The 19,887-nt window shown below is 39.4% G+C and overlaps 1 pseudogene; it reads left to right on the top strand.

The window, feature by feature from the left end:
* The first annotated feature begins 17,024 nt into the window (after positions 1-17,024).
* LOC120226717 lies at positions 17,025-17,761 on the top strand (annotated as a pseudogene).
* Positions 17,762-19,887: the final 2,126 nt, after the last annotated feature.

The following is a 19,887-nucleotide window of genomic DNA, read 5'->3' as shown; positions in this document are numbered from 1 at the left end:
ACAATTGTCATGCAAATGTAAATCAAAAGAACGCAGAGTAGCAATACTTATATTGGACAAAATAGGCCTTAAAACAATGACTATAACAAGAAATGAAGAGCCCTGTATAATAATAATAATGAAGACAATCTGACAAGATATAACAATTGTAAACATTTATGTACCCAACATGAAAACACCCAAAACATAAAACAATTCATAACAAACATAAAGGAAATAATCGATAGTAATACAATAATGAGGGGGGACTTTAACATGACATGCACCTTGGTTAACAGATCGTTTGAACAGAAAATAAGATAGGAGGGGCGCCTGGGTGGCTTAGTCGGTTAAGCGTCTGACTTTCGCTTAGGTCATGATCTCGCGGTTCGTGGGTTCGAGCCCCGCGTCGGGCTCTGTGCTGACTGCCAGCTCAGAGCCTGGAGCCTGTTTCAGTCTGTGACTCCCTCTGTCTCTGACCTTCCCTGCTCGTGCTGTCTCTCTCTCTCTCTCTCTCTCTCTCCTAGAAATAAATAAAACATTAAAAAAAAAAAAAGAAAATAAGATGGGAAACAGTGACTCTGAGTGACACATTGGACCAGATAGATGTAACAGAAATATTCAGAACATTACATTCTAAAACAGCAGAATACATATTCTTTACAAGTGCACATGGAACTTTCTCCAGATCACAAATTAGGCCAGAAAACAAGTCTAAACAAATTGAAAAAGATCAAAGCCATAAGATGCATTTTTTTTATCATAATGCTATGAAACTAGAAATCAACCACAAAAAAAATTCTGGGAAGACCACAAATACATGGAGGTTAAACATCATGCTACTTAACAATACATGGGTCAAGATGGCAGAGAAGTAGGGAGCTCCCTACATTTCACTCACCCCCATATCTCATGTGGAGAAGGCCTGAAGCCATAGGAACCTTTACAGAATCCAGGAGTTTGGGAGGAAAAGGAGACAGAATCTGCTGAGAAAACCTTATAGTGTGAGTGCCAGCTGGGGAAGATAAAATTGGGCCGGGGCCAGAGACACAGAGGCGGGGGAGCAGGGGGGAGGGATCCACCTCTGCGGGGAGCCGCAGTGAGTCTAGGGGGAAAAGAGTGGCCAAAACTGCTCAAGACACTGTCCTTGTCGATAGAGAAGAAAAAACCCTCCGCTCGGGACACAGAGGGATCCGATTTCCTGCTCTCCAGCTGACCCTAGGCAGGACGCACTCGTCCCAGGCGACCCCCGGGGAAACTGCTTCCCGCTCGCCAGCTCGACCTGGAGGGGATGTGCGGCAGCCGCGCCTTTGTGCTTCTAGCTGGCTGGATCCCTAGGGGGGAGGCGAAAGGCTTGAAACTGCCCTGAAGGATTTGCCCGCGAGTTTATATTTCGAGCGACGGGACACAGAGGGACCCGGTTTTCCTGCTGTCCAGCTGACCCTATACGGACACACTGGTCCCAGGTGACCCGTGGTGAAATTGCTCCTCACTTGCCAGCCCAACCTGGAGGGGACGCGCAACGGACATGCCTTTGTGCTTTTGGTTCCGCTGGATCCCCAGGGGGAAGGCAATGCTCTGAGGGATTTGCCTGCGAGTTTATATTTCGGGTGACGGGACACAGAGGGACCCGGTTTCCTGCTGTCCAGCTGACCCTAGGCGGGACTCACTGTTCCCACGTGACCCCGGGTGAAACTGCTCCTCACACGCCAGCCTGACCCAGAGGAGACGGGAGCAGTGGCTTCTGGCTCGATCCCCAGGGGGAAGGCAAGAGGCTTGAAACTGCTCTGAGGGGCATGCCTACAAGTTTATATTTCGGTCAATTTCAATGGGGCGCGCAGACTGAGATCTGGAAATGAGGCCTGGCTTGGGATACAGAGTGCGGCACACCTTGGCTACGCCCCCAGCACAGGGAAATTACACACCCAAAAGAGTGAGTTGCAACGCTTGGTTCAAGAAAGGACTGGGGTGCCGCCACTCTTCTACCCACAACCGCCAGGGCAGGACTCCCGCGGGGGGACTCACAGGACCAAACCACACCCATCACTGCTAGAGAGCTGCCCTCTTCCTTTGCACTGCCCTGATTAATTCTGGTCACTGGCTTGCTTAAACAGTCACATTTAATCCATTCTCTACATGTAAATTCTACACCTCCCTACCTTTTCATCTCTTTCTCTCTGGAGTAATCAGACTATATAGTTTCTCTGGATAGCATCATCGTCATTTCTTTCGCCTCTTCTCCAAACATATTCCACTCTTTTGCTCTTTGAAAAAAGCCTCTTATTCCTTCTGCCTGCTCATTTCATTTCCAATTTCACTTCATCCCTGCCCTGTCATTTCTCTCTTTGTATATGCTCATCCACCATCACTGCATACACCCGGCTATTTATTTGTAGCTGGGAAATCTGGTTACATGCTTTAGACTGTTCTTTGTCTATTGGGTTTCTTCTCTTTTCCTTTTATTTTCTTCTTTTTTTTCTTTTTTATGTATTTTTATTTCTTATTATTCACCTTGCCTTCTTCCTCTTTTCTCGTTTTTTTCTTTGTTTTCCCTTTCGGTTTCGTGTTGGATTTGTCTGTGTGTTTGTGTGCCTTTGTTGCCTGTGTGTTTGTCTATCTGTTTCCTTTTACAGGGCTGAACTGAAGAAACAAGCCAAAGGACGCATGGTGGAGATTCCCAAATACCACTACGAGTAGGAAAATAAAATAACCAAGGTCTCAAAAAGAGAGATCAAGAGATACCATTCAAAGAACACTTTCTGAATGGACAGGCCCTGGACAGTCAAAGAGCCTTTTTTAGTACAGCAGAATTCACAGATGCAGAGTGCATAACAAGTTTTTAAAACTACCAGGAGATAGAAAGCTAACCAAACTGACAAAACGAAAAAGCTCTCCTCCAAAGAAATTCAAGGAAGATTTGACAGCTGAAGAACTGATCAAAACAGATATAAGCAAAATAACTGAACAGGAATTTAGAACAATAGTCATAAAATTAATCACTATGCTTGAAAAAGGCATGGAAGACATCAGAGAAACTATTGCTACAAAGACTATGGAACTTAAAAATAGTTGTGATGAATTAAAAAAATGCTATAAATGAGATGCAAAATAAATTGGAGGCATCCAATGCGTGCATTAAAGAGGCAGAAAGGAGAATAAATGATTTAGAAGATACAATTATAGAAAAAGAAGAAGCTAAGAAAAAGAGAGATAAACAGATACAGGAACACAAAGGAGAATTCGAGAGTTCACCAATACAATCAAACGGAATGATATCCATATCATAGGAATTCCAGAAGCGGAAGAGAGAGGGAAAGGCGCTGAAGGAGTCCTTGAACAAATTATAGCAGAGAACTTCCCCAATCTGGGGAAGGAAACAGACATTGAAATCCAAGAGGCACAGAATACTCCCATCAGGCGTAAATTGAATCGATCTTCAGCACGACATATCATAGTGAAACTTGCAAAATATAAGGACAAAGAGAGAATTGTGAAAGCAGCAAGGGAGAAAAGGACCCTAACATACAAAGGGAAACCTATCAGAGTGGTGACAGATCTATCTACTGAACCTTGGCAGGCCAGAAAGGAATGGCAGTAAATCTTCACTGTGATGAACAGAAAAACTATGCAGCCAAGAATCCTCTATCCAGCAAGGCTGTCATTCAGAATAGAAGGAGAGACAAAAGTCTTCCCAAATAAACAAAGATTGAAAGAATTCATCACCACTAAACCAGACCTACAAGAAATCCAGAGGGGGACTCTCTGAGGGAAATGTTTAAGGAATGCAAGATACCACAGACACCATCACAAGCATAAATCCCACAAAGGACACAATGACTCTAAACCCATATTTTTCAATAATAACACTAAATGTAAACAGACTAAATGCCCCATATCAAAAGGCATAGGGTAGCAGAATAGATAAAAAAACAAAATCTATTTGCTGTCTACAAGAAACTCATTTTAGACTGGAGGACACCTTCAGATTGAAAGTAAGGGGATGGAGAAATATTTATCATGCTCTTGGAAGTCAAAAAAAAGCTGGAGTAGCTATACTTATATCAGACAAACTGGACTTTAAAATAAAGACAGTAACAAGGGATGAAGAAGGGTATTATATGATAATTACAGGGTCTATCCATTAGGAAGAGCTAACAATTATAAATGTCTATGCACCAAATATGGGATCACCTAAATACATAAAACATTTAATCACAAAGAGAAACGCTCTTATCGATAAGAATGTGCTAATAGCAGGGGACTTTAATACTCCACTTACACCAATGGACAGATCAACTAGACAGAAAATCACTACAGACACAATAAACTTAAATGACACTATGGACCAGATGGATTCGATAGATATATTTAGAACTCTACATCCTGAGGCAATGGAATTCACTTTCTTCTCAAGTGCGCATGGCCCATTCTCCAAGATAGATCACATACTGGGACATAAAGCAGCCCTCAATAAATATAAAAGAATTGAGATCATACCATGCACACTTTCAGATCACAATGTTATGAAACTCTAAATCAATCACAGAAAGAAGTCTGGAAAGCCTCCAAAAATATTGAGGTTAAAGAACACCCTACTAAAAAACGAATGGGTCAATCAGGCAATTAGCAAAGAAATGAAAAAATATATGGAAACAAATGAAAATGAAAATACAACAATCCAAACTCTATGGGATTGGGCGATGGCAGTCCTAAGAAGAAAGTAGATTGCACTCCAGGCCTATTTCAAGATATTAGAAAAAGCACAGGTGCAGAATCTAACAGCACACCTAAAGGAAATAGACAGAGAGCAACAAGAGCACTCCAAAGCCAGTAGAAGAAGAGAAATAATAAAAATCAGAGCAGAAATAAACAATATAGAAACCAAAGAAACAGTTGAACAGATCAATGATACCATGAGTTGTTTTTTTTAAATAAATAAACAACATTGACAAACCTTTAGTCAGGCTTCTCAAAAAGAAAAGAGAGATCACTCAAATAGACAAAATCAGGAANTAGGGGGGAGGCGAAAGGCTTGAAACTGCCCTGAAGGATTTGCCCGCGAGTTTATATTTCGAGCGACGGGACACAGAGGGACCCGGTTTTCCTGCTGTCCAGCTGACCCTATACGGACACACTGGTCCCAGGTGACCCGTGGTGAAATTGCTCCTCACTTGCCAGCCCAACCTGGAGGGGACGCGCAACGGACATGCCTTTGTGCTTTTGGTTCCGCTGGATCCCCAGGGGGAAGGCAATGCTCTGAGGGATTTGCCTGCGAGTTTATATTTCGGGTGACGGGACACAGAGGGACCCGGTTTCCTGCTGTCCAGCTGACCCTAGGCGGGACTCACTGTTCCCACGTGACCCCGGGTGAAACTGCTCCTCACACGCCAGCCTGACCCAGAGGAGACGGGAGCAGTGGCTTCTGGCTCGATCCCCAGGGGGAAGGCAAGAGGCTTGAAACTGCTCTGAGGGGCATGCCTACAAGTTTATATTTCGGTCAATTTCAATGGGGCGCGCAGACTGAGATCTGGAAATGAGGCCTGGCTTGGGATACAGAGTGCGGCACACCTTGGCTACGCCCCCAGCACAGGGAAATTACACACCCAAAAGAGTGAGTTGCAACGCTTGGTTCAAGAAAGGACTGGGGTGCCGCCACTCTTCTACCCACAACCGCCAGGGCAGGACTCCCGCGGGGGGACTCACAGGACCAAACCACACCCATCACTGCTAGAGAGCTGCCCTCTTCCTTTGCACTGCCCTGATTAATTCTGGTCACTGGCTTGCTTAAACAGTCACATTTAATCCATTCTCTACATGTAAATTCTACACCTCCCTACCTTTTCATCTCTTTCTCTCTGGAGTAATCAGACTATATAGTTTCTCTGGATAGCATCATCGTCATTTCTTTCGCCTCTTCTCCAAACATATTCCACTCTTTTGCTCTTTGAAAAAAGCCTCTTATTCCTTCTGCCTGCTCATTTCATTTCCAATTTCACTTCATCCCTGCCCTGTCATTTCTCTCTTTGTATATGCTCATCCACCATCACTGCATACACCCGGCTATTTATTTGTAGCTGGGAAATCTGGTTACATGCTTTAGACTGTTCTTTGTCTATTGGGTTTCTTCTCTTTTCCTTTTATTTTCTTCTTTTTTTTCTTTTTTATGTATTTTTATTTCTTATTATTCACCTTGCCTTCTTCCTCTTTTCTCGTTTTTTTCTTTGTTTTCCCTTTCGGTTTCGTGTTGGATTTGTCTGTGTGTTTGTGTGCCTTTGTTGCCTGTGTGTTTGTCTATCTGTTTCCTTTTACAGGGCTGAACTGAAGAAACAAGCCAAAGGACGCATGGTGGAGATTCCCAAATACCACTACGAGTAGGAAAATAAAATAACCAAGGTCTCAAAAAGAGAGATCAAGAGATACCATTCAAAGAACACTTTCTGAATGGACAGGCCCTGGACAGTCAAAGAGCCTTTTTTAGTACAGCAGAATTCACAGATGCAGAGTGCATAACAAGTTTTTAAAACTACCAGGAGATAGAAAGCTAACCAAACTGACAAAACGAAAAAGCTCTCCTCCAAAGAAATTCAAGGAAGATTTGACAGCTGAAGAACTGATCAAAACAGATATAAGCAAAATAACTGAACAGGAATTTAGAACAATAGTCATAAAATTAATCACTATGCTTGAAAAAGGCATGGAAGACATCAGAGAAACTATTGCTACAAAGACTATGGAACTTAAAAATAGTTGTGATGAATTAAAAAAATGCTATAAATGAGATGCAAAATAAATTGGAGGCATCCAATGCGTGCATTAAAGAGGCAGAAAGGAGAATAAATGATTTAGAAGATACAATTATAGAAAAAGAAGAAGCTAAGAAAAAGAGAGATAAACAGATACAGGAACACAAAGGAGAATTCGAGAGTTCACCAATACAATCAAACGGAATGATATCCATATCATAGGAATTCCAGAAGCGGAAGAGAGAGGGAAAGGCGCTGAAGGAGTCCTTGAACAAATTATAGCAGAGAACTTCCCCAATCTGGGGAAGGAAACAGACATTGAAATCCAAGAGGCACAGAATACTCCCATCAGGCGTAAATTGAATCGATCTTCAGCACGACATATCATAGTGAAACTTGCAAAATATAAGGACAAAGAGAGAATTGTGAAAGCAGCAAGGGAGAAAAGGACCCTAACATACAAAGGGAAACCTATCAGAGTGGTGACAGATCTATCTACTGAACCTTGGCAGGCCAGAAAGGAATGGCAGTAAATCTTCACTGTGATGAACAGAAAAACTATGCAGCCAAGAATCCTCTATCCAGCAAGGCTGTCATTCAGAATAGAAGGAGAGACAAAAGTCTTCCCAAATAAACAAAGATTGAAAGAATTCATCACCACTAAACCAGACCTACAAGAAATCCAGAGGGGGACTCTCTGAGGGAAATGTTTAAGGAATGCAAGATACCACAGACACCATCACAAGCATAAATCCCACAAAGGACACAATGACTCTAAACCCATATTTTTCAATAATAACACTAAATGTAAACAGACTAAATGCCCCATATCAAAAGGCATAGGGTAGCAGAATAGATAAAAAAACAAAATCTATTTGCTGTCTACAAGAAACTCATTTTAGACTGGAGGACACCTTCAGATTGAAAGTAAGGGGATGGAGAAATATTTATCATGCTCTTGGAAGTCAAAAAAAAGCTGGAGTAGCTATACTTATATCAGACAAACTGGACTTTAAAATAAAGACAGTAACAAGGGATGAAGAAGGGTATTATATGATAATTACAGGGTCTATCCATTAGGAAGAGCTAACAATTATAAATGTCTATGCACCAAATATGGGATCACCTAAATACATAAAACATTTAATCACAAAGAGAAACGCTCTTATCGATAAGAATGTGCTAATAGCAGGGGACTTTAATACTCCACTTACACCAATGGACAGATCAACTAGACAGAAAATCACTACAGACACAATAAACTTAAATGACACTATGGACCAGATGGATTCGATAGATATATTTAGAACTCTACATCCTGAGGCAATGGAATTCACTTTCTTCTCAAGTGCGCATGGCCCATTCTCCAAGATAGATCACATACTGGGACATAAAGCAGCCCTCAATAAATATAAAAGAATTGAGATCATACCATGCACACTTTCAGATCACAATGTTATGAAACTCTAAATCAATCACAGAAAGAAGTCTGGAAAGCCTCCAAAAATATTGAGGTTAAAGAACACCCTACTAAAAAACGAATGGGTCAATCAGGCAATTAGCAAAGAAATGAAAAAATATATGGAAACAAATGAAAATGAAAATACAACAATCCAAACTCTATGGGATTGGGCGATGGCAGTCCTAAGAAGAAAGTAGATTGCACTCCAGGCCTATTTCAAGATATTAGAAAAAGCACAGGTGCAGAATCTAACAGCACACCTAAAGGAAATAGACAGAGAGCAACAAGAGCACTCCAAAGCCAGTAGAAGAAGAGAAATAATAAAAATCAGAGCAGAAATAAACAATATAGAAACCAAAGAAACAGTTGAACAGATCAATGATACCATGAGTTGTTTTTTTTAAATAAATAAACAACATTGACAAACCTTTAGTCAGGCTTCTCAAAAAGAAAAGAGAGATCACTCAAATAGACAAAATCAGGAATGAAAATGGACTTATTACAAACAACCCCTCAGAAAAGCAAGCAATTATCAGGGAATACTATGAAAATCTATATGCCACAAACTTGACAACTTACGAAGAAATGGACAAATTCCTAAACACAAACAAACTACCAAAATTCACACAAGAAAGGATAGAAAACCGGGACAGACCCATAACTAGTGAGGAAATCAAATCAGTTATCAAAAATCTCCCAACAAATAAGAGCCCTAGGCCAGATGGCTTCTCTGGGGAATTCTACCAGACATTTAAAACAGAATTAAACCCATTCTTCTCAAGCTTTTCCAAAACATAGAAATCGAAGGAAAACTTCTGGAGGCTTCTTCATTTTATGAAGGCAGCATCACTCTGATTCCCAAGCCAGACAGAGACCCAGTAAAAGAGGCCAATATCTTTGATGAATACGGATGCAAAAATCCTCAACAATATACTTGCAAATCGAATGCAACAGCACATAAAAAGAATTATCCACCAAGATCAAGTAGGATTCATTCCTGGGTCACAGGTCTGGTTCAATATTCGCAAATCAATCAATGTGATACATCACATCGACAAAAGAAAAGATAAAAATCATATGATCCTATCCATAGTTGCAGAAAAAGCATTTGATAGGATACAGCATCCCTTCTTAATTAAGACCCTTGAGAAAGTCGGGATAGAAGGAACTCACCATCATAAAAGCCGTCTATGAGAAGCCCTCAGCTAACATCATCCTCAATGGGGAAAAACTCAGAGCTTTTCCCCTGCAATCAGGAACGTTCCAGGGATGTCCACACTCACCACTGTTGTTTAACATAGTCCTGGAAGTCCTAGCATCAGCCATCAGACAACAAAAGGAAATCAAAGGCATCAAAATTGGCAGAGAAGAAGTCAAACTATCACTTTTCGCAGACGACATGATACTCTACATAGAAAACCCGACAGACTCCACCAGAAGCCTATTAGAACTGATCCAAGAATTCAGCAAAGTTGCAGGGTGCAATATCAACGTATAGATATCGGTTGCATTTTTATACACCAACAATGAAGCAACAGAAGAGAAATCAAGAAAATGATCCCATTCACAATTGCACAAAAACCCATAAAATACCTAGGAATAAACCTAACCAAAGATATAAGGGATCTGTATGATGAAAACTATAGAAAACTTATGAAGGAAATTGAAGAAGACACAAAAAAATGGAAAAACATTCCATGCTCATGGATCGGAAGAATAAATATTGTTAAAATGTCATTACTACCCAAAGCAATCTACACATTCATTGCAATCCCAATCCAACTTGCACCAGCATACTTCTCAATACTAAAACAAACCATCCTAAAATTTGTATGGAACCACAAAAGACCTTGAATAGCCAAAGTAATACTGAAGAATAAAACCAAAACAGGAGGCATCACCATCCCAGACTTTAGCCTCTACTACAAAGCTGTCATCATCAAGACAGTATGGTATTGGCACAAAAACAGACACACAGACCAATAGAATAGAATAGAGAGCTCAGATTTGGACCCACAAGTGTACAGCCAACTCATCTTTGACAAAGCAGGAAAGAGTATCCAATGGAAAAAAGACAGCCTCTTTAACAGATGGTGCTGGGAGAACTGGACAGCAACATGCAGAAGAATGAAACTAGATCATTTTCTCACACCATGCACAAAAATGAATTCAAAATGGATAAAGGACCTGAATGTGAGACAGCACACCTTCAAAACCCTAGAGGAGAAAGCAGGAAACCACCTCCTTGACTTCTACCGCAGCAATTTCTTACTTGACACATCCCCCAAGGCAAGGGAATCAAGAGCAAAAATGAACTATTGGGACCTCATCAAGATTAAAAGCTTCTGCACGGCAAAGGAAACAATCCATAAAACTAATAGACAACCGACAGAATGGGAAAAGATAGTTGCAAATGACATATGAGCTAAAGGGCTAGTATCCAAAATCTATAAGGAACTCATCAACCTCCACACCCGAAAATCAAACAACCCAGTGAAGAAATGGGCAGAAGATATGAACAGACACTTCTCCAAAGAGGACATCCAGATGGCCAACAGACACATGAAACGATGCTCAGCGTCCCTCCTCATCAGGGAAATACAGATCAAAACCACACTGAGATACCACCTCACGCCAGTCAGAGTGGCTAAAATGAGCAAATCAGAGAACTCTAGATGCTGGTGAGGATTTGGAGAAATGGGCACCCTTCTACACTGTTGGTGGGAATGTAAACTGGTGCAGCCTCTCTTGAAAACAGTGTGGAGGTTCCTCAAAACATTAAGGATAGAACTCCCCTATGGCCTGAAAATAGCACTGCTAGGAATTTACCCAAGGGATACAGGAGTGCGGATGCATAGGGGCACATGTACCCCAATGTTCATAGCAGCACTCTCAACAATTGCCAAAACATGGAAAGAGCCTAAGTGTCAATCAACGGACGAATGAGTCAAGAAGATGTGGTTTATCTATACATTGGAATACTACATGTCAATGAGAAAGAATGAAATCTGACCATGTGTAGCCACATGGATGGAACTTGAGGTGTTATGCTGAGCGAAATAAGTCAGGTAGAGAAGGACAGCTACCATATGTTTGCACGTATAGGAGGATTAGGAGGAACCTAATGCAGGACCGTGGGGGGAGAAAAAGGGGGGAAATAGGGGGGAGAGGGAGGGAGGAAAACCATGAGAGACTCTTGAATGTTGAGGAGAAACTGAGGACTAATGGGTATGGGGGGAGGGGAAGGGGGGTAATGGGCATGGAAGAGGGCACTTGTGGGAATGAGCACTGGATGTTATATGGAAACCTACTTGACAATAAACTATTTAAATATTTATAAAAAACAATACATGGGTCAAAGAATAAAACAATCAGGAGGGGAACATGGGTGGCTCAGTCAGTTAAGTCTCTGACTCTTGGTTTCAGCTCAGGTCATGATTTCACGTTTTGTGAGTTTGAGCCCCACATCAGGTTCCGTAGTGACAACTCAGAGACTGATTGGGATTCTCTCTTTTGTCCTTTCTCTCTGCCCCTCCCCCACTTGCACTCTCTTTCTCTCTGTCTTTCTCTCAAAATAAATATATAAAGAACAACAACAAGAAGAATGATTTAAAAAAAGAAAAAAATAAAAAATTACATGAAAACATGGGGTGTCTTGGTGGCTTAGTCAGTTAAGCATCCAACTTTGGCTTAGGTCATGATCTCACAGTTCGTGGGTTCGAGCCCCACATTGGTCTCTGTGCTGATAGCCTAAAGCCTGGAGTCTGTTTTGAATATTGTGTCTCCTCTCTCTGCCCCTCCCCCAATTGCATGCTGTCTCTGTCAAAAATAAATAAATGTTAAAATTTTTTTAATTACATGGAAACAAACTGAAAAACAACAACAACAACCAGAATCATTGAGATGCAGCAAAAGCAGTTCTAAGAGGAAAATTAAGAGCAATATAGGTCTATCTCAAGAAGCAAGATAGATCTCAAAAAGGAACCTAACCTTACAACTAAAGGAGCTTGAAAAATCAGACAAATAAAGCCCAAAAACAGCAGAATGAAGGAAGTAATAAAGATCAGAACAGAGAAATAAATGATATAGAATCTAAAAACAAATAGAACAGATCAAGGAAATGAGGAGCTAGTTCTTTGAAAAAATTAATAAAATTGATAAATCTCTAGTCACACTTACCAAAAAGAAAAGAGAAAGGACCAAATTAAAGAAAATCACAAATGTGAGAGGAGAAATCACAACCAACACCACAGAAATACAATCATAAGAGAATATTATGAAAAACTACATGCTAACAAATTGGACAACCTAGAAGAAATGGATAAATTTCTAGAAACATATAAGTTACCAAAACTGAAACATGAAGAAATAGAAAACTTGAACAGACTGATAATTAGCAAAGAAATTTAATCAGTAATCAAAAAAACTCCTAACAAACAAAAGTCCAGCAGCATATTGCTTCACAGAAAATTCTGCCAAACATTTAACGAAGAGCTAATATCTATTCTTCTCAAACCTTCCAAAAATAGAAAAGCAAGGAAGTTTTCTATTGAGGCTATCATTGCCCTGATATCAAAACCAGATAAAGATATCACTAAAAAAGAGAACTACAAGCCAAAATGCCTGATGAACATATATGCAAAATTTCTCAACAAAATACTAGCAAACTTTATCCAACAAGACATTAAAAAAATCATTCACTACGATCAAGTGCGATTCATTCCTGGGTTTCCAGGGTGGTTCAGTAGGTTCAATATTCACAAATCAATGTGATACAACTTATTAATAAATAAAGGATAAGAATGAAATTATCATGTCAATAGATGAAGAAAAAGCACTCGACAAAGTACAACATTCATTTGTGGTAAAAAAAATAAAAAAATAAAAAAATAAAAACCTCAACAAAGTAGGTTTCTTAGAGGGAACATAACAAAACATAATAAAGGTTGTATATGAAAAACCACAGCTAACATAATACTCAATGGGGAAAAATGGAAAGTTTTTCCACTAAGGTCAGGAACAATTCCTTACAAATTGGTAAGGAAGTAGTAAAATTTTCACTGTTTGCAGATGACATGATACTCTATATAGGAAACACAAAAAACTCCACCAAAAAACTACTAGAACTGATTAACTTATTCAGTAAGGTTTCAGGATATCAAGTGAATGTACAGAAATCTGTGGCATTTCTATACACTCATAATGAAACTGCATAAAGGGAATTAAGGAAAAATCCCATTTATGATTGCAATTTCACTATAAATCACTGATGAAAGAAATTCAATAAATGGAAAGATTTTCCATGCTTATGGATTTGAAGTACAAATATTGTTAAAATGTCCAGACTACCCAACACTATCTAAAGTTTTAATGCACTCTCTATCAAACTACCAATGACATTGTTCACAGAACTACAACAAGCAATCCTAAAATTTGTATGGAACCACAAGGCTCTGAATAACCAAAGCAATCCTGAAAAAGAAAAACAAAACTAGAGATATCACAGTTTCATACTTCAAGTTATATTAGAAAGTGGTAGTAGTCAAAACAGTATGACACTGGCATAATAATAGATACATAGATCAATGGAATAGAATAGAAAGCCCAGAAATAAACCCACAATTATATGGTTAATTAATCTTCAACAAAGGAGACAAGAATATGCAATAGGAAAAAGTCTCTTCAAAAAATGATGTTGGGAGAAGTTAACAGCTCCATGTAAAAGAAACTGGATCACTTTCTTGCACTATAAATAAAAATAATCTCAGAATGCATTAAAGACCTAAATATGAGATAGGAAACCATAACAATCCTAGAAGATAGCACAGACAGTAATTACTCTGATATCAGTTGTAGCAACATTTTTTCTAGATATGTCTTTTAAGGCAAGGGAAATGAAAGTGAACTATTGGGACTATATCAAAACAAAAATCTTCTGCACAAGTAAGGAAAGAATCAGAAAAACTAAAAGGTAACCTACTGAATGGGAGAAGATATTTGCAAAAGGCAAATATGCAAATGACATATATGATAAAGACTTTCTATCCAAAATATATAAGGAACTTACACAAATCAACACCCAAAAACTAAAAAATCTAATTTAAATATTGGCTGAAGACTCGAACAGACATTTCTTAGAAGAAGACATCCAGAGGGCCAACAGACCCATGAAAAGATGCTCAACATTGGTCATCATCAGGGAAATGCAAATCTAAAGTACAATGAGCTATCACCTCACATCTGACAGAATGTCTAAAATCAAACACACAAGAAACAACTGTTGGTGAGGATGTGGTGGAAAAAGGAACCTTCTTGCACTGTTGGTGTGAATCCAAACTGGTGCAGCCACTGTGGAAAACAGTATGGAGGTTCATCAAAAATTAAAAAATAAAGCTGCCCTACAATCTGGTAATTACACTACTGTAATTACACAAAAAAATGAAAAAAGAAAACCCCACCCTAATTCAGATGGATATATGCCCCTGTTTATTGCAGCATTATTTACAAAAGCCATCTTATGGAAGCAGGGGAAATGTCCATCGATAGGTGAATGGATAAAGACATGGTATATATATGTATACATACAATGAAATATTACTCAGACATAAAAAAGAAAGAAATCTTGCCATTTGCAATGCCATGGATGGAGCTAGAGAGTATAATCCTAAGTGAAATAAGTCAGAGATAGACAAATACCTTATAACTTTACTCAAATGTGGAATTTAAGAAACAAATGAGCAACAGAAAAAAGGGGAAGGAGGGAGGGAATGGAGGGGAAAGGAGAGAGACAGAGAGAAAGAGAGGAAGAGAGAGGGAGTGAAATCGACAAATAGACTCTTAATTATAGAGAAAAAACTGATGGGTATTAGAGGAAAGATGGATGAGGGAATGGGTGAAATAGGTGATGAGGAGCAAGGAGGGCACTTGTAATGAGCACTGGGTGATATATGGAACTGCTGAATCACTATATTGTAAACCTGCAATTAATATAACACTGGATGTTAATTATGTTGGAATTTAAAAAACTAAAATGTAGTATCATCTCACAACTGTCAGAATGGCTAAACTCAAAAACACAAGAAATAAGTGTTGGTGAGGATGTGGAGAATAAGGAACGCTCCTGAACTGTTAGTTGGAATGCAAATTCGTACAACCACTGTCCAAAAGAGTATGGAGTTTCCTCAAAAAAGTTAAAAACAGAATAACCCTACTATTCAGTAACTGCACAACTGGGTATTTACCAAACAAAACAAAACAAAACAAAAAACAAAAACACTAATTCAGAAGGATACATGCATTCCTATGTTCATTGCAGCATTATTTACAATAGCCAAACTGTGGAAGAAGCCCAAGTGTCTATCACTAGATGAATGGATAAAAGAAGATGTGGTGTGTATATATACAAAATGATTAGTTTTTAACGTAATGCCTTAAGTAGTTTTTACTTTTTTGCTGTAAACCAATTGAACAAATATGTGTGTGATAATTACATTATTTTATTTCAAAATGTAAAGATGTATTTTACTCAGGTTTATACTGACAGAATCAAGAATGTGAATTCAAAGATGAATGTAATGGTCACATACAAATGGATACTTCAATCTTAGCAAAGAACAGACAGCTCTCTGGCTCCCATTCTACATTTTGGGTGACTCCTACTGTGTGCATTTCTTTGTTCCACTTACTCTGTGCCCCTTAGTATTACCACTATAGTCTATACCCATTTGCATTTCACAGTTGTAGACTGTTTGCAAATTTTTATTTATATTATAGTTAGTTAACATATAGTATAATACTGATTTCAGGAGTAGAATTTAGTGATCCATCACTTAAATATAACACCCAGTGTTCATCATAACAAGTGCCCTCCTTAATACTCATCACCCATTTAGCCTATATCCCACCCACCTCACTCCATCAACCCTTCATTTGTTCTCTACTGTTAAAGTCTCTCATGATGTCGTTCTCTCTCTCTTTTTCCTCCCTTTCCATATGTGCATCTGTTTTGTTTCTTATTTAAAATTTTTAATGTTTATTTATTTTGAGAGAGGGAGAGTGTGTGTGTGTAAGCAAGGGAGGGAGGGGGGAGAGAGGGAGACATAGAATCCAAAGCAGGCTCCAGGCTCTAAGCTGTCAGCACAGAGCCCAAAGTGGGGCTCTAACTCAAACTGTGAGATCATGACCTTGCTGAACTCGGATGCTTAACTGACTGAGCCAACCAGGAGCCCTTCATCTGTTTTGTTTCTTAAATTCCACATATGAGTTTGTTTTCATTTGTCTGCTTCCAACATGAAGTTGTGAAGTCCATGATTATGACAACCAATGTTTCATTCATCTTTGCATACCCAGGGTCCAGAACACCTATAGAAGTATGGTGGGCAGAACTATTGGATGCCATAATAAATTAATACTCTATAAACAACACAGCTAGGGAAATGTGCACTTGTAATAGGGACTTCATACAGTGGATGATATTTTTGTAGTCATGATTTCTTCTCAAGCAAACTTGTAGGATACTGTGAGGTTTTCTGAGAGAATCTCATTAAGAAAAAAAATTTAGCAGCCCCACTTGCTATCTAGTAAAGCTCTCATCATAAAGTCTGACTTAGGACAGTGTTTTCAACAACACCTCAATCACTCATGTGATATAACTTTAGGACTTACAAGATATACTCAAACCCATGTTAGTATTTCTTAATACATTCATTTATATTCTATCATCTTTTAGCCAAACTGGATTTAAAGGAAATTTCCTATCACTACTGAAAATACAAAACATGCATTATATGCTATGGTAAATATTTTCAAAAATTGATTCCATGAGAGATAGGGGCCAAACCATGGTGGAGAAGGCTCAAAAGAGTGTGAAGGTTGCCCTTGGAGCAGCTGTATGTGTAGAAAGTGAAATGCAGGTGACTTAACTATAGGACCTAGGACAGTGATTCACTCTAAAGCAAAAATTATTGCAGAAGCCAGGCCAATAGTGATTGGTGAAGGTTACCTAATAGAAGAACAGGCGCTTATCATAAATGTTCACTATGATAATATCACCCCTAATGCTGAAGATCCAGGACTAAAACCTATGATCATTGGCACCAATAATGTGTTTGAAAGTGGCTGTTATTCCTAAGCCATGAAAATGGAAGATAATAATGGTATTGAATCAAAAGTCAATGTGGGCAGAAAGGTAATATTGACAAGTGGTTGCGTGATTGGGACTTGTTGCAACCTGAATACATTTGAGGTCATCCTTGAGAATACAGTGATCTGTGGTGCAGACTGCTTTTGTGGGGTGCAGACTGAGCAACCACAGCCCCATATACTACAGCTGGATTTCCTGATGATAACCTTGCCAACCTACCACCACCTAAAGGAGACTATGAAAGGAAGGTCAACGCCAGTAACGTGTGAAGACAACAGTGAGGTACCTCCTAAAGCCTTGGTAGTAAGATATCCCCAGAGAGTTAAACTAATTAAGCCAACATGTGGTGAGGTAGTATCAGTTTATCAAGACTTGCAGTGGCTTGGGAAGAACATACCTCGAGACTCACCACTTTGGCCTCAATTGCAAGCTTAATTGAACTACTGTCTGATTTGCTAATATGGCTTCCAAACTATCATTCAGGGAACGGAGGAACTCTGGATGAGAGCACCAGAATTCCATTCTGCACATAGTATATTTAGAGAAGCTTTCTTATTTATACATTAGTCTCATATGAATTTGGTTTGTATAGTTTGGCCCCCAAGCCTGCCAACTTAGCCTATGAGTTCTAAATATCCTTAAAAAAATAGTTTCTGACTCGTTAGGACAAAGAACCAATAAAAGCCCAGACAGTGTATTGTGCAGACATCACTCTTTGGGGCTTCTCCACGGCCTGGCTAACAGCCTTCTCTTACTAATTTCTCACTGAGACTGAACTCAAACTTCAGCACAGACATCCTAGGCAATTATACTAATCAGTAGGACAGACCCTGACATGCTTGTGACATAAAAAGCAGCGACTAGCAGCAACAGGCAGGAAGAAGAAAGAAACCATTTTTTCAATAGCAACTTACTGCAATGCGGCCATAGCTCTTGGGTCAAGACGATAGATTTTTCACCCGTTGAAGAGTATCAAGTCTAGAAAGGGTACCTCACACTGCTCTCTTATTCATCCATGAACACACAGTATAGTAGTTATCTATGCTGTGTAGAAAAGTACCCCCCAAATGTAGCAGCTTATTGTCTTTTGAGCATTTACCATATTACACAGCAGGTCAAATATCTGGGAATGGCTCAGCTGGTAGTTCTGGCTCAGTGTGCCTCATGAGGTTTCTCTCAAGAAGTCAGTCAGATGGTGGTCACACCTGTGGTCATCTGAGGACTTGAGTGGGGTTGGATGGTCCACTTACAACATGACTGCCTCACAGGACTGTTGGCAGAAGGCCTCAGTTCCATACCAGGTGAGCCTCTCCACGGGGCTGGTGGGTATCCTCATGACACGGCCGTTGGCTTCCCTCAGCTTCCTTCAGATCCAAACGAGGAAGGACTCCGTCTCTGAAGCTGCACACCATCACTTCCACTTCATTTTATTTCTTAGAAACAAGTCACTAAGTCCATCTCACAGTCAAGGGGGAGGGGACTAAGCTCCACCTTTTCTACCTTTTGAAGGGAGGAGCATCCAACAATTCAGGTCCATATTCTAAAACCAACATCACATACACATGCATCCATTTATACCTGGTGTTCTCACTAGTGCACGGTCCGCACCACTCAAGGGTTTCCACATTGAGGAAGATGGGTTCAAGAAGGACTTGTCTTTACTAATAGGAATGGCACATGACATCATCTGATGTCTTGATCTTATAACCTCGTGTAAACACCACCATCTTAGAAAGTTACATTATTGCTTCCAAATATAGGATATATTTCATTAAGCATAAGTTAACTTCTCTAGGTTTAGTAGAAATTATTATAAATAAAAATCATGAAGGATAAAAAAATTAACCGTGGGAAATAAAACAATATAAAATTTCAAAATTAAGAATGAAATATAACAAACATAACTGAATTCTTTTAATAAGCATTCTGTGAATGCTATGTCATTTAATCTTCATTACAGTCATTTTAAACTCTGTGTACCACTCAGTTCATCTTGGTTGCCACCTCTTGTGCCTGAGTGCCACTTTTAGAAAAAAGAAAAAAGAATGTTTACACAAAAGGAAAGGTTCTTTGAAATTAGACAGACATGGGGCGCCTGGGGGGCTCAGTCGGTTAAGCGTCCGACTTTGGCTCAGGTCGTGATCTCACAGTTTGTACGTCCAAGTCCTGCATCGGGCTCTGTGCTGACAGCTCGGAGCCTGCTTCGGTTTCTGTGTCTCCCTCTCTCTCTGACCCTCCCCCACTTGTGCTCTGTCTCTCAAAAAGAAATAAATGAAAAGAAATTAGACAGACAGGATTTAATCCTAATCCCTGCCATCTGCTGCTATCCAACATCGGAAACTATAAAAAATCTCCACTACTGTTCATCATAGAGGAATAAGCAAACAAGTAAAGCAACTAGCACAGTGCCTAACAAAAAGCAACGCTCAAAAATACCAGCGATAATTATTGTCATTATTGTTTAATAACAGAAAAGAACATTAATGATTTTAGATTAGAGCTTTACACATTTGCCACACATTTTCTCAGATGTTTAAATCCCTCTTTTCTTGTCAAAAACA

This window comes from Hyaena hyaena, unplaced genomic scaffold (genome assembly GCF_003009895.1).
Source record: "Hyaena hyaena isolate Hyena2069 unplaced genomic scaffold, ASM300989v1 scaffold_1825, whole genome shotgun sequence".
Classification (NCBI taxonomy): Eukaryota; Metazoa; Chordata; class Mammalia; order Carnivora; family Hyaenidae; genus Hyaena; species Hyaena hyaena.
The sequence above is the reverse complement of the archived record's forward strand: the minus strand, read 5'-3'. Positions and strand labels throughout refer to the sequence as shown.